At 44.6% G+C, this 13,398-nt stretch overlaps 1 protein-coding gene across 3 annotated transcripts in view; it reads left to right on the top strand.

Annotated features, from left to right (window-relative positions):
• Positions 1-491: 491 nt before the first annotated feature.
• Hs3st1 (heparan sulfate-glucosamine 3-sulfotransferase 1) overlaps positions 492-13,398 on the top strand; it is a 29,557-nt gene continuing 16,650 nt past the window's right edge. Inside the window, exon 1 of one of the 3 annotated variants that reach the window (XM_045134175.1) lies at positions 492-543. The gene's annotated coding sequence lies outside the window, so the exon portion shown is untranslated. The other 2 variants (XM_045134173.1, XM_045134174.1) reach the window with 2 other exon arrangements.

The following is a 13,398-nucleotide window of genomic DNA, read 5'->3' as shown; positions in this document are numbered from 1 at the left end:
CCTGCCAGGAGCGCGTGCGGAGAGACTCGCGTGGGAGCCGCGCAGAGCAGGGGCGACTGGCAGCGGCCGCGTCTGGAGCAGAGCGAGCGTTCAGGTTTGCCGCGTGGGTGAAGTCGCACGCTCCGCCCCACCGTCGGAGCCGCGGTCAGGATCGTCAGGACCAGGTCGTGCAAAGGCCGGGGAACCGCTTTTCACTGCGGGAACTGGGGGCCGCAGCGGAGCCGAGCGGGCCGGGCAGCAGTGGGCGCTCGCGATCCGCCTCTGCCCTGCGCGTTCCCGGGGGGCCTGGCCTCTTCGGTCCCCTCCTCCGCTCCGCTCCTCCTCTGCTCCTCCTCCTCGGGATCCAGCACCGCAGCGCCCGCCGCGGGCCTCAGAGCGCAGTGTCCCGGGCCGCCGCCGGGTCCCGGTGCTCAGCGTCCTCCCCACTGCCCGCCGCGAGAGCTGGGGCTCCTCCGCCGGCCGCGGGCCCCGGCGCCGCCGCCCATGGCCGCGCTGCGGAGCCGCTTCGGGGCGCCCGGCCGGCTGGACCGCGACGCCGCGCAGGTGAGCGCAGCGCCGGGGCGGGGGCCGCCATGTGGGGGAGTGTCCGGCGGGGCGGCCAGGCAGTCAGCCCACGTCCCCGGCTTAGGTGAGTGGAGGCGGAAACCAGCACTTGAAGCCGGGTGGGGATGCTTGCGGGGGTGGGGTCTGTCGTCCCTCCCGCCTCCTCCCAGCTCCGCCAGCCTGGCGCCCGAGAGCGCGGTGTGCCGCACGGCTTCGACTTTCTCACTTAGTCGACTCGCTGCGGCCCGTGGCGGCGCCTCTCCAGGACCCGGGACGGCGACCGGAGCGCGCTAAGCTTCGGACCACCTGGCGCCGATCCGGCGGGCCTGCGGTCCACCGAAGTCTCCCTAGGCTCTGGGGTATCTGCGGTGGCGAGGCCCGGGTCCAGTTTGCCCTCGCGTTCGGTGGCAAATAGTAGGGAGATGGGACATCTCCCGAAGTGCTCGCCTGGGAAAGCGACTAGGCGGGACAGTAAGTAGACTCTTTCAGAGTTCCAATGACCCCGGCTGTGTATTTTCACGCTAATTTTTACCATTTTTAAAAAATAGATCTATTTCTATTTGGGGTACTGCTAAACAGTGGAAACCGTTTGGGGTGGGGACCAGGGACGGCGGGAGTACCAGGTACTTGACCTCTCCAGGTGAGCGTTTCCACTCGGCGGCGAACCCCGCACTGCTCCCCCTCCTGGCCCTGACCCGTCCTGGAACTGGAGGGCCAGCGGGAGCGAACTGAGCCGGGAGCCCAGGCCCTAAGCAGGATGCTGAAGCAGGAGCTGAAGCCAGAGGCTGTACTGGAGCCAGCAATTATATGCTGGCGCTTCAAAACCTTTTCACAACCTTTGCGGAGAGGGCACCCGAGCTTTCTCGTATACCCAAGGCCCGCTCCTGAGCCAGTAGTTGCATCCTTTCCTCTCCACCCACCCCCACCCACTTTGCAGAACCCATCGTATCCTTGACTTGCCTTGCCTTGCACGAGGATCGCTCCTCCTCCTCCCTTGGCGTTATACAGCGCTATTTTTATCCAAAACTTGTGTCAAGATGCTCTTGGCGGGATCCTGAGGAGGCGGCTGCAGATCCACTGTCTTCATGCTGCCCTCCCATGAACTGTCTCCCGCTAGCCAGGAGCAGCTTCAAGAGAGGGAGCAGCTTCATGGAGTTAAGAGAATGGCCAAGGGGAGTGAGCGCGCTGTTCCTCCTTCATCCTGAGCTCTTCAGAGGGAGAAAAGCCCTGCAAGCCCCTGGGTGGGCTGCGCCCCCTACCCCGAGTTCCAGCAGGGTCCCTGCTTAGGTGCTCTTAGCTCAGGGCCTGCAGCTTGAGCAAAGACAAGGCCCTTTACTTCGGGGCATGATTCTTACTTTGCCTTCAAATCTCACCTTGTTTTGTTCATATTCAATTACACAGCTTCTACCAGGGATTAATTTCAGGAATTCTATATTCACCTTTTTTTTTAAGGTAGAGATAGCTCAATTTCTGCTCCTCTTTCCCCTGCATTTCTAAAGTAGGCTCTGGGAATTATTCTTGCTTTCTGCATTTCCAGGGAGAGTAGGTGCAGTTGGAATAACTATGACCTACTGAAACTCCAGGAGATGAATGCTTCAGCTGCAAGTCCTAGAACTACCCTTCCCTTTGTGTTTCCAACACTTAGTTGCTTCCCCTAACAAGATTTCAGAAATAACACATTGCAATAAACTGTTGTGTTGTGTAAGGATTTCCCCACTGCTAGTAGGAAAGGGTCACTTCTTAAAAGAGCTTCTCTGGCATGAATTGGTTACTCAGAATCTAACTCTTGAGGCCAACTTCGACAAGGATGGGCAACTTCATGACTAAGCATTCTCTAGTCAAAGGAGTTAATTACGGCAGTAGCAAGGACAGCTGAGCTGTTTCTGGGCTGCAGGCACACAGTGAAGCTGTTGCGCATTAGTGCCCCAAAGCATTAAGATGGGAAGAGCAAATGGGAGTCTGGGCCAGCTGAGGTCTCTAGCTAAGTGAGAGTCTGAAGCTGCATCCTTCTAGCAGAGCCCTGCCAGTGCTTCTGCTTACTGCCAGTTACTAGGAGAAAGAGGTTTGACCTTACTCCGACTCCTTTTTGTAGTTGGATTCATGTTTTTGTTGTCTTGATTTAAAGCTTGGTAGAGAGACTTGAAAGGGACTAGGATGGTGGCTGACTGGTGTCAGTTGCTTGACCTGCACACTGCTTTTCCAAAACCAAGGGATTGGTGATGGGTAGGACTGGGCCATGTTCGAGCTAGAGTTTGGAGGGGAGGACACATGTATGCTCTGATAAACAGAACCTGTGGCTGCATTTGATGACCAGATACAGGTTTGAGGCAAGGACCTGCTGAGACTCTTGTGGTCAGAGATGGAGATCTTCCTGACTGCTAAGTGAGAAATAAATACAGGAACTGTCCAGCTGTTGCTGCAGAAGGCAGTAACTGTCTGAGGTTACAATGACCAGAGTTGCTCACCATCCTTCAACCTGGCCATGTGACTTGCCACTTACCCATGCTAGCTTTCTAGAAAGGGGTGAAACCAACTTTTTGCCCATAGCCTTAGGTAAACTGGCAAACGATTTTCTCTCTTTATACTTCAGATTCTATCTCTACAAAATAGTACTTGAGAGATTGTTAGGGAAAAAGTGAGAAAAAAATGATGTTGATTGTAAACACATGTAGAATTTTAATTTGCCTTTCTGAGTTTCTATTTTATATCTATTTTAATGTTTCTAATAATGTAGTTGGAGTAGGTCTACACATAGGCTAACCATTAAATGAGAGAAGATTTCAGTTTCTTCTTGTGTGCACTCTACATGAATTCTGCTGATACCAGGCCCACTGCTTCTCAGAATTATTGGTGTTTTGTTTCCAGGATCAGAATTGATTTTTAGAGGGATTTTTTTGAAGTTAAACAAAACAAAACAAACAAAAAAAGTGTGTGGGCTGAAGGGATGGCTTAGCGGTTAAGGCATTTGTCTGCAAAGCCTAAAAGGACCCAGGTTCTATTCCCCAGGACACATGTTAGCCAGTTGCACAAGGTAGCAACTGCATCTTTATTTAGGGTCTGGAAGCCCTAGCACACTCATTCTCTCTCTCCCTCTCTTCCTCTTTCTCTCTGTCAAATAAATAAAGAAAAATAAAAAAATATGGGGAAAAAGTGTGTATGTCATGTATATGTATTTGATGTATGCAGGAAAATCATAGGACAACTTTGGGATGTTGGGTTCTCCTTCCACCTTGTTTGAGACAAGGTCTCTCTTGTTTTTTTTTTTTTTTTTCTTTTTCTTGTTTTTTTTTTTGCCGCTAGGAATACCATACTAGCTTTGGGATTCTCTTGACTTTGCCTTCCACTGCTGTAGGCATGTTGGGATGGTAGATGTATGGACACATTACATCAGGCATACAAACTCTCGTTGGCAGGTTCACAGAGCAAGCACTTTCAAACTTAATGTGTGATGTCTGTCTAAGAAGTAAATGTATTTGGAGGGTTGAAATTAATATTTCTTGATTAAAAAATGGAGAGAAGTTAAAGTAAGGGGAGTGATTTGTGGGAAAATGGAACTTGCCCAGTTCTCTGAGATGAACTGAGTCCTTCTTGTCTGAAGCTGTCATCAGCACAGAGCACCTCCCCTGTTACATTTTTGATGTTGTATGGAATTTGTCCCCAGAACCTAGTATATTCTTTGGCACTTAAATAGATAAGTGTGTTTGGAAAAGCGAGTGAATTGTTAAACTGCATCTTCACATCCACCCTAAAAAGCAGATGGCATTGTTTCTACTCTAAACACTGGGAATGTGGATTAGGTAGCTTTGTTAGTTTTCTAAAGTACAAAGGACTGGAAACTGGAATTCAGATCTGTCTGTTCTTATTGAAGCTATGTACTGTTTGTGCTTCCTCTCTCTCCATCCCCACACAAAGTCTTACTAAGTGATTGAAAGGTGCCCAGTAACCAAACAGCATCATGTTTAGAGAGTACCACTTTGCTACAGAGATCTTTTTGATGGGTGTTGGGTCTTTTTCCTTGTCCATATCTCCCAGCGCAGAATTCAGGTTCAGTTAAAAGATTCCACTGGGGCCTGGAATCGGGAGGGAGCAGCTTAGCAATTTAAGGATGTGGGGCCTATTGAGTGTTTATTTATCAACTTGGGTCATGAGTCAGCACGGCACCTATGTCCCAAGATGTGGTCCCAGTGGAACTGTTCCTTTGACATCATCTTGAAGTGATCCCTTGAGTCAGGTTCCCTTCATTCTTTTCCAGTCTGGAACTTCTGTTGTCTCCCTGATTTCTAGAGTCTTCAAGAAACATATTTTGTGTCTGAATTAAGCAATTTTATAACCAGCCTATGCACACAGATTCCATGGTCCATCTTCAGGACTGTCTACAACATGAAGTATTTTCATCTCCCCCTATCCACAGGGAATTAAGTCCATAAGTTTTTCAGGCCGTTAGAATAATGTTTACTGTACTATGGTTTGTCAATAGTTATGAGGTCTAGAAAAATGAATCCATTATTCTTCAAGGAGTGGTTTGAACATAACAGAATAGATCCCAGTGGACATCGTTGTAAATTTCCTCTGGCTTACTGCATGCTTCTTGGTAGTTTTCTGGCAAGGATGGCAAGCTGTGATCCTTTCAGCTGCCAGGCAGGAAACATCAGATCTGAGCCAAGCTCCAATCCTGCACCAGGCTGAGGGCTGGGATGTGGAATCTAGCATTTCACCTTTCTTGGTTTGTGAGAAGACTAAAGGTTCTCCGTTTTACAGAAAATCTGTAAGCGCCTGCAGCTAATTCTAATGTCTATGTGGCCTCACAAAGCATGCCTTCATGTAGGCCTCAGATGTGTTCCACAGGCCAGCGTTATTTGGTCTCTGGTTGATGGGATCAGAAGGAACTTTTACGTGATTACTGGGTATATTCCAGCAGAAGTGTGGGGAATGGGTGCAGACAATGCTTTCATCAGTGCTCTTCACATTGACAGAGCATTTGTTTATTTTAGCCCATTTTAGACACCTTGTCCATGTATTGGTAAGGCAGCTTCAGAATCAGTTTCAGGCCTCAGCTATGTATTGTTCTGGTAATTGGTGACAGAGCAGGGAATAATACAGGTAGAAATCCTTACCTGGTGCTTGTCTCCTAGCCAGGAGAAAAAAGAAGAGAACTAATGAAAGTCTGTTCTGGTTAGCTAATGTTCTAAGAATTAAAAGTAAACCAGGAGAAGGCAAAATGAAATGTCAGGGTACTGGATAGGTGGGAGACCTCAGGCAAGTGACAAGGGAGTGGGCAGCCCAAACTCTAGTTCTGTGCAACCAAAGTTATGTTTCACTGCCTGACATAACACAATTTTTGATGTGAGAGTTTGCGCCCTTCTCATAGTCTAGGAGTTAGAATTGGGAGTTAATCTCTGGAATTCCCATACACACCCAATTTTAATGAGAGCAATTATTAGACACACTTGTTGAGGGTCTGCTTTGTGCTAGGCATTCTGTTAGCTGTTATAATAAATTGATGGACCAGACCAGTCAAGAAATTATAGACCAGCATAGAGGATGTTAATACATGAGCACAGTTGATTAGATCACTAAGTTGAAGGTGAGAGGTAAGGATGTCATACCATTTCTGAACATTTCAATGCTCAGAACTCTTATATTTGCACCCTTTTAATTAAGCACTTTGTGTATGGAACAGTTTGCATATGCTCTTCTTAAACATTTATTTGCATATGTACACATTTGAATATATGTTTGTGTGTCTCAGTGTGGACACATACATGCTATGGTGCATGTGTGGAGGTCAGAGTTAGTTTTGCTATTCCACCTCATTTGAGGCATGATTTCGCACAATCTTTATGTATTTACTTATTTATTGTGTGTGCACATGTGTGTTTGTTCTAGAGCCTCTTGCCTGCCCAAAGAAACACCAGACAGTTGTGCTACTTTTTTGCATTCAGTTTATGTGGGCAGTTTGGGAGTTAGATCTGTGCTGGCTGGCTTTGTCAGCAAGTGCCATTGACTGCTGAACCATCTTCCCTGCCCCTTTCACTCTTCTCTTTGGTATGCTCACTGAGCTCCTCCAGGAAATTCTTCTGTCTCCACCTCCCATCTTGCCATCAGAAGGCTAGGATTACACCAGGATTACATGGGCTTCTAGCTTTTTACAAGGAGTATGAGGATTGAACTCATGTACTTAGGCTTGGCTGCAAGTACTTTATGCACTGAGCCACCTCCCCAGCCCTTGTAAATGCTTTTTGACTTGCTCCATTTCTGGATTCTGCTAACAGTGGAGATTTCTTTTAAGCTTTTATTTCTTTATTTAGCAGTGACATTTTCCCCTATTGTAGAAATTTGTTTTGTCTTACAAAAATAAAGTATTTAAAATTTGTTCTGCAAGTATAGTATGTGCTGTTGCTCTTGGAGACTTTGAGGGGCCATTTTACAAATCCTCTCAACCTTGGGCATTGACCTATGTTGGTAGGCAGTCGAGCACAGTCTGAAGGAATAGTTTGTTTCACATGAACTTAGAGCTTAGTGTGAACTCAGATAAATTAGCCAACCTTTCATAGTGTTCATTAGTAGGTTATCCCAGGAATGTCCCTTTCATCACTGCTTCCTGCTTTTACAGTAGTACTTTAACACACTTGTGTAGGAAGTGTGCTTCTCTTTAGTCATCCTATTGCACAATTGACTCACTTTCTAGGTCTCAGTCCCTCACCAGCCCCACCAGGAGATGTGTTCTATGAGAGCAGAGACCTGGAAGTGTATGTTTGCTTCTGTTTCTGGAACAGTGTGTCTGCTCTCAAGTAGCTCCTTAAACAAACGGCATCTTTCCCTGGGGCAAAGAAATAGGTAAGAAGAGAGAGAACAGACAGGGTAGAAGAAAGAAGAGAAGCCAAAAGAAGAGAAAGAAGACAAAGATGAAGAGATGATCAATCATAGTCAAAGTCATTGCAGCTCCAACCAAACTCATGTCATGAACTCATGAAAACTACACTTGACCCATATGAACAGTCCAGCAGCGTAACCAGCCCCTTAGCAGTATGCCTTTGCAAAGCCCTCTGGCACTGAAACAATGGAACAATGATAATCCCTTGCTTTTGTAGAGTGGGATAATATCAGCAGAGACCTCTCTGTCCCCCTTACCCAGTCCTGCAAAGGTTGAGAGGAGCACTTGGCATCTTTGATTTATATTTAAGGACTTTGGGGTCTGAAAGCACATCACCTTTCTTACATTCTCAGGGGTAAAGTGACAGGTACTGGGTATGCAGCTAGGATTCACTACCTGTGTTAAGCAGATAGTTTAAGATTATTAAGGCTCCTGAGGAGTGACTGAGTAACCCACATTTTTCTGTAAGTGAAGAAATACACTTAGTTTGAAAATATTCATGTCCCTTTTTATCAGCCAAGAACTTCCACGTCAGCGTTTTATGTCTTGTCGAATGAATTTCCCTTAGAATTCCTGCAAATTCAGTATATGTAAGCCCTGCAGAAGGCTATTTTATGTAAGTGTCTTCATTCTTTAGTTGAGGAGAGTCAATCAAAGCTCTGTATCAGCAGTTAAAATACCAGGAGAGAAAGGTGGCTGCAAATGTAGCTGAAATGAAAAGGCATGCTCTCTTCTGCTCATTGTACTGGGAAAAATAGCAATTTCCAGGTCAGGGACCAGCGTGGACTGGGAACCTCCCCTGGCAAGCTCGCTTGCCCTGGACTCTCCCCTCTTCCAGACCAGACCCTCCCAACCTCAGGTAGAAGGAGGGGCTGGGTGTCAGGTGCAGATATCTGGGTTTTCATTTTGTAATTATTTTGCTTTGCCTCCCTGTCTCCATCTCCCATCCTGCCATCATATCCATTGCTTTGCCAGTAATATCCATTTACATTTATGTTCTGGTCCTCATTGGTTGTATCACTGAAAAAATGGGTGCCATTTCTAGGATTTAGTTTCTTTCATATTCTAATGAACATAAAGGATATTACTAATGTAAGTACCTAGCACAATGCTCAAAAAGGTATTTTGTGTAAAGTTGCTAGATTTAGCAAGTAAACATTAAAAAATCCAATTTCAATTTCAGATAAACAATGTTTTAGGTATATCACAGGTACTTGATAAATTATTTGTTATTCACTCAGATATAGAGTATGTGTGCTTACGATACATGAGGCCCTGGGTCTCATTTCCAGCACATGTGCATAGTGTACAGTGTGTGTATTTGTGTGAGTAGTGGTCAAATATGAAAAAGAAGGATTTTTTTTTTCTGTTGAGCTAAGTAAAGACCTGTTAAGCTAAGAAGATTGTACGTACTTGCTAAAAAGAGGAAGACCAAACTTGATCTACATTTAATAGGTGAGCTGACCCCTCTATCTTTCTCTTACTACATGAACCAGATAATTCTCAGCATCTTTGGAAAGAAGGAATTTCAACCTTTGAGTCCTCAGGGCCACAAGGGAATGAATATTGTTCCTAGCTCATTATTGTGGACTTGGTATTGAAAGGAAAGACCCAGAATAGAGCTCCACTTAGTATACCAAATGGATGTTTATAGCCAATGACTGCAAAACTAATCAGCCTGTTAGGGGCCTTTCAGACTTATTGCCCTAGGTTGGTTGACCATAGGTTATAAATGAATAGACGTTTCCCTAAGACTGTCAATGCATTTTACTGTGAGGAATGATGTGAAAATGTTAGATTTCTACTTCAGTCACCTGATGGGTAATTAAATTAGCAAGATTTTGTTCACATGTGCATTTTCCAAAACAAAGTTTTATGGATTCTTTAGCAGCCAGGTATTGCTTTTGCTGCAATAACTAATTTCTCTTGTACATGCTATTAATAACTCTCTATATAAGTTGAACTGCTTGCTAGTAGTGCATTTCTTTGGGCATGAACAAGAAAAAAATGGCAGAATGACCTGTAATGTATACAACAGTTCACATTCAGTGTTACCTGCTTAGAATCCATTTTACTACTTCTGAACCATGCCATAGAGGTGAGTTACATAGGTTAAGCCTCAGTCTCCATATCTTGAAAATGGGCCTAAATAAGTCCATAGCAGATGGTTATTTAATATACCAATTAAATTATTTCAGATGCATACAAAATATGCATGAAATTGAAAGGAAAAATGGAGAAATACTATGTATAAGAATGGAAAGCAAGGAATGGCCCCTGGTATGAAATTGAACATTATAGAGGCCAACAGATTCAAAGCATCAGTGCAAAAATGGTATGGAAAGTGTGACAGGGGAAGACATGAAATGCATGAGTGGGTAAAAGGCAGTAAGAGAAAGGAGTATATAGGAAAAAAGAAGGCATGAGACAGGACAGAAAACACATGAAGAGCAGACAAGTACTTCAAGGGTTTGGAGTCAAGCAATATTCTATGGGAGGACAGTCCTCCTCAGTAGCCATCCCTATGCAGGCACATGGATAAAGGCCACCATCCTCCCCTTCCCCCAGAGCTTCTCAGAATCCCAACATAATGCACATGATTTGGAGGGAAAGGGTAAATCTGTAACTGTCAAACTGGAAAGATGATGTACCAGAACAAAAGCAGGGAAGCATGTTTCCCTTGTTTGCTCAGCACAAAGTCACAGATAAAAAGATGAGGGAACTGAATGCCATCTGCTGGATGGACTGACCACCTTGCCTCCCTAGTGGTCCTCTGGCTGAGGGGCTAACCTTTGGTTAAATTTCAAATTTTCATTAGTAAAATCGGCCCTCAAGAAGAATCTTGGAGTGGTTCCTCTGTCCTCCCTGTGATCTGATTTATAGGCATCCTCACTCATTCTTGCTGCTCTGAGCTCCGTCCACATGACCTGTGTGAACCAATCCCTGCTAGGAAGTAGATCTATCTTTGGTCATCCTTTTGGGAGGCAAGAGGCATGTGGGGCTGGAGCTTGGTTCTGGAGAATTTGGAGATTATTATGATTCTAAGCACAAGAGAATACCCCTGATCAGGGAAAAAAGGCTTTTGTTTGACACATTTAGCATTAGAAAAACGATTTGGTTTTCATGAGCCTTGGTTGCCTTATCTGTAAAATTCATTTACACCTGCTCATGGCCTCTGAGAATTTTATTGGTAGTGCATGCAAAGTACCCATTAAGAAACCTAGTCAATATCTATATAGTGACACAATACAAATTATGAGTTTCTCTTGCTGGAAAGGCTGATTTTGACTGAGAATCAGATTAAGAATGTCACTCTTGGATTTAGTTGTTTATATATCCTTCTGTTCTTTGTTCCTTCTGGGATTCCAGCCCTGGGGTGATGGAAGGCCACAGTGTCTCCATGTAGCTGACTTTATCCTGTGACCTAGAGTAGAAAAGGGTGACTTGGTGTCTCTTCTGTCTTTTGAGCAGGGAGCAAAACCTCTCAAAGACCTTGAGGTTTTTCCTATAGTTTACACAAGTCATGAGCCTAAAGATAAATGGTATGTATGTATGAAAACTAAGATATGGAAAAATTGAAAACAGTGAAAAAGGAAAATTAATTAATTGAATATGGCAACTTTAGTTTGATCCCTCGCCTTTGAGCAACTCTCACGGCTATGTTTGTACACTGCAGATTGGTCTTTTTGAGCTTTGTAAAGTCATTTAAATTTTTTTTGTTCATTTATTTATTTATTTGAGAGCAACAGACAGAGAGAGAAAGAGATAGATAGAGAGAGAGAGAATGGGTGTGCCAGGGCCTCCAACCACTGCAGACAAATGCCAGGCGCATGCACACCTTGTGCATCTGGCTAACGTGGGTTCTGGGAGTCGAACCTCCAACCAGGATCCTTAGGCTTCACAGGCAACACCTAACCTCTAAGCCATCTCTGCAGCCCATGTAAAGTCATTTTTATTGCTATATTCAGCTGAAATATGAGTCTGTTACTCTCTTTCTTTCTCTTTGTTTTTTCCTCCCTAGCTCTGAAACTGCTTACTGTCTACACTTTCTCTACATTAATCTCTCCCAGTGGCCTGAGCATTATTTATAAGATTGGAAGATCATCAGAGCCATGCCCTGTCCCCTCATGTACTGAGAATGCTATGGAGTCCCAGTATTTATGGTATTAATGTGTAAGCATAGGGCTTATAGACAGAAGATACTTCTTCCTATCCACGTGATTTTGTGGAGGTGTCATCTTGGAAAAGTAAATAATCTCTCCACCTCAGGTATTCTCTCATGATTTATGTAACATTTAATTTAGTCCAGTAGATGGAGTTATAAGATTTTGGAAAACTTGTCTAGAGCCCCACAATTCCCAGAAGACTACAGGGGCACACAACAAACAGTTGAATGAAAACCCCAGGAATTCTATGACCCTCCATGGCATGTATCTTCAGGATTTAACAAATATTAACTGATTTAACAGATGATACCAGGTGGGGTACCAACTTCTTAATCCAGGCAATAAAGCCAATTTTGAAAAACAGGATACTCCTTCAGCATTCAGATCCCTACTTTCAAAAGAGTCAACATTCTTTCTGCTGTCCCAGTGCAGATGAGCTGGTCCAGTCTCAATAGTTATAATCTTTCAAACAGTCGCAGCTGAAGGGCTAGCAGTTTCGGCCTGAAGATTACATTTTTTTTTCTGTGCTATATCCTTTTGCTCACACCAGGACATTTTTTAACACAAGGCAACCCTGCATGAATTCTCAGGACACAGGGAGGCAGAACAGAGCAAGCTGCTTATACAAACTGCTTGTAGACTAATCCTGACAAAGTTCTTTCTTTCCCTCATAAACCAAACCTCACAGTCCATGGTTTTTATTGCATTCAGGTCCTAAAACTCTGATTAGAATACTCTAGGAAGCTCTGTCTTCAGTACTACAAGGCATCTCTTAGACTAAAGCTTCAAATTCACACTCTTGCCACAAATTAGTTCCAAAGGGCCAAAAGCCACACAGGTTTCTATCAGTAGTGACCCCACTTCACTGGTACCAACTTTACTGTTACAGTTACCTTTGTGTTACTGGCAAAAAAAAAAAAAAAAAAAAAAATCATGATGGCAGGGGAACATGTGGCATGAGCAGAGGCTGGGCATCACCCCTTGGCCAACATCAGGTGGACAACAGTAGCAGGGGAGTATGCCAAACATTGACAAGGTAAAGCTTGCTATAGCACCCACAGGCCTACCCCAAATAACGAACCTCTTCCAGAAAAGCTCCAACTCCCAAATTGCCATCAGTTGGGGACCTAGAACATGTGAATTTATGAAGGACACCCAACTCAATCCACTGCAACAGAATAGTACATTTAATGATAATTTTAATGATAAAGAATTTATGTATGTAGTAGGTACATAAAAATGTTTGTCTTTTTCTGTTTTGTTTTCATAGTAGCAGTGTTGAGCAGCATGACACTCCCAATCTCACCTTTCAGATCTCATCTCTTACCATTCTCTATCCTATATATACAATTGCATAATCTGATGCTAAGATCCCCCATGGCTCCCTCACATAAATCAGGAATGTGCTACTCCCTCTGCCTGGAAGTCTCCATCTACTCCCAGCCCCCTTCCTCATCAGGTTCATGCTTTGTCACTCTTTATGGTCTGTCTGGATGCTTCCCTGATGCTACCCCATCCCTTGGCAAATAATTTGCAGGAGTGGAAGCCATTCTGGGTATGAGATGGGCTTCTGCTTTTCTCCTCAGATGATAATGAGGGAATGAATATATCACCTGGCCCGAAGCTTTAAGACCCAGCTCATGCTTGGTGCGTTAATATAAGCTTTCTTCCCTGTTGGGCTGGTGACTTTCAGTGCTTAAAACTGTTGCTGCTCTGTCCTCTGGGGTCTCCAAAGTCTTGAGGGAATAGAGGCTGCTCTAAGCCTAGAAAGAGCAAATGGCTACGGAGGAGATGTTGAGAAGTAGGTATTCAGCT

The sequence above is a fragment of the Jaculus jaculus genome, chromosome 14, assembly GCF_020740685.1.
Source record: "Jaculus jaculus isolate mJacJac1 chromosome 14, mJacJac1.mat.Y.cur, whole genome shotgun sequence".
Lineage (NCBI taxonomy): Eukaryota > Metazoa > Chordata > Mammalia > Rodentia > Dipodidae > Jaculus > Jaculus jaculus.
The sequence above is the reverse complement of the archived record's forward strand: the minus strand, read 5'-3'. Positions and strand labels throughout refer to the sequence as shown.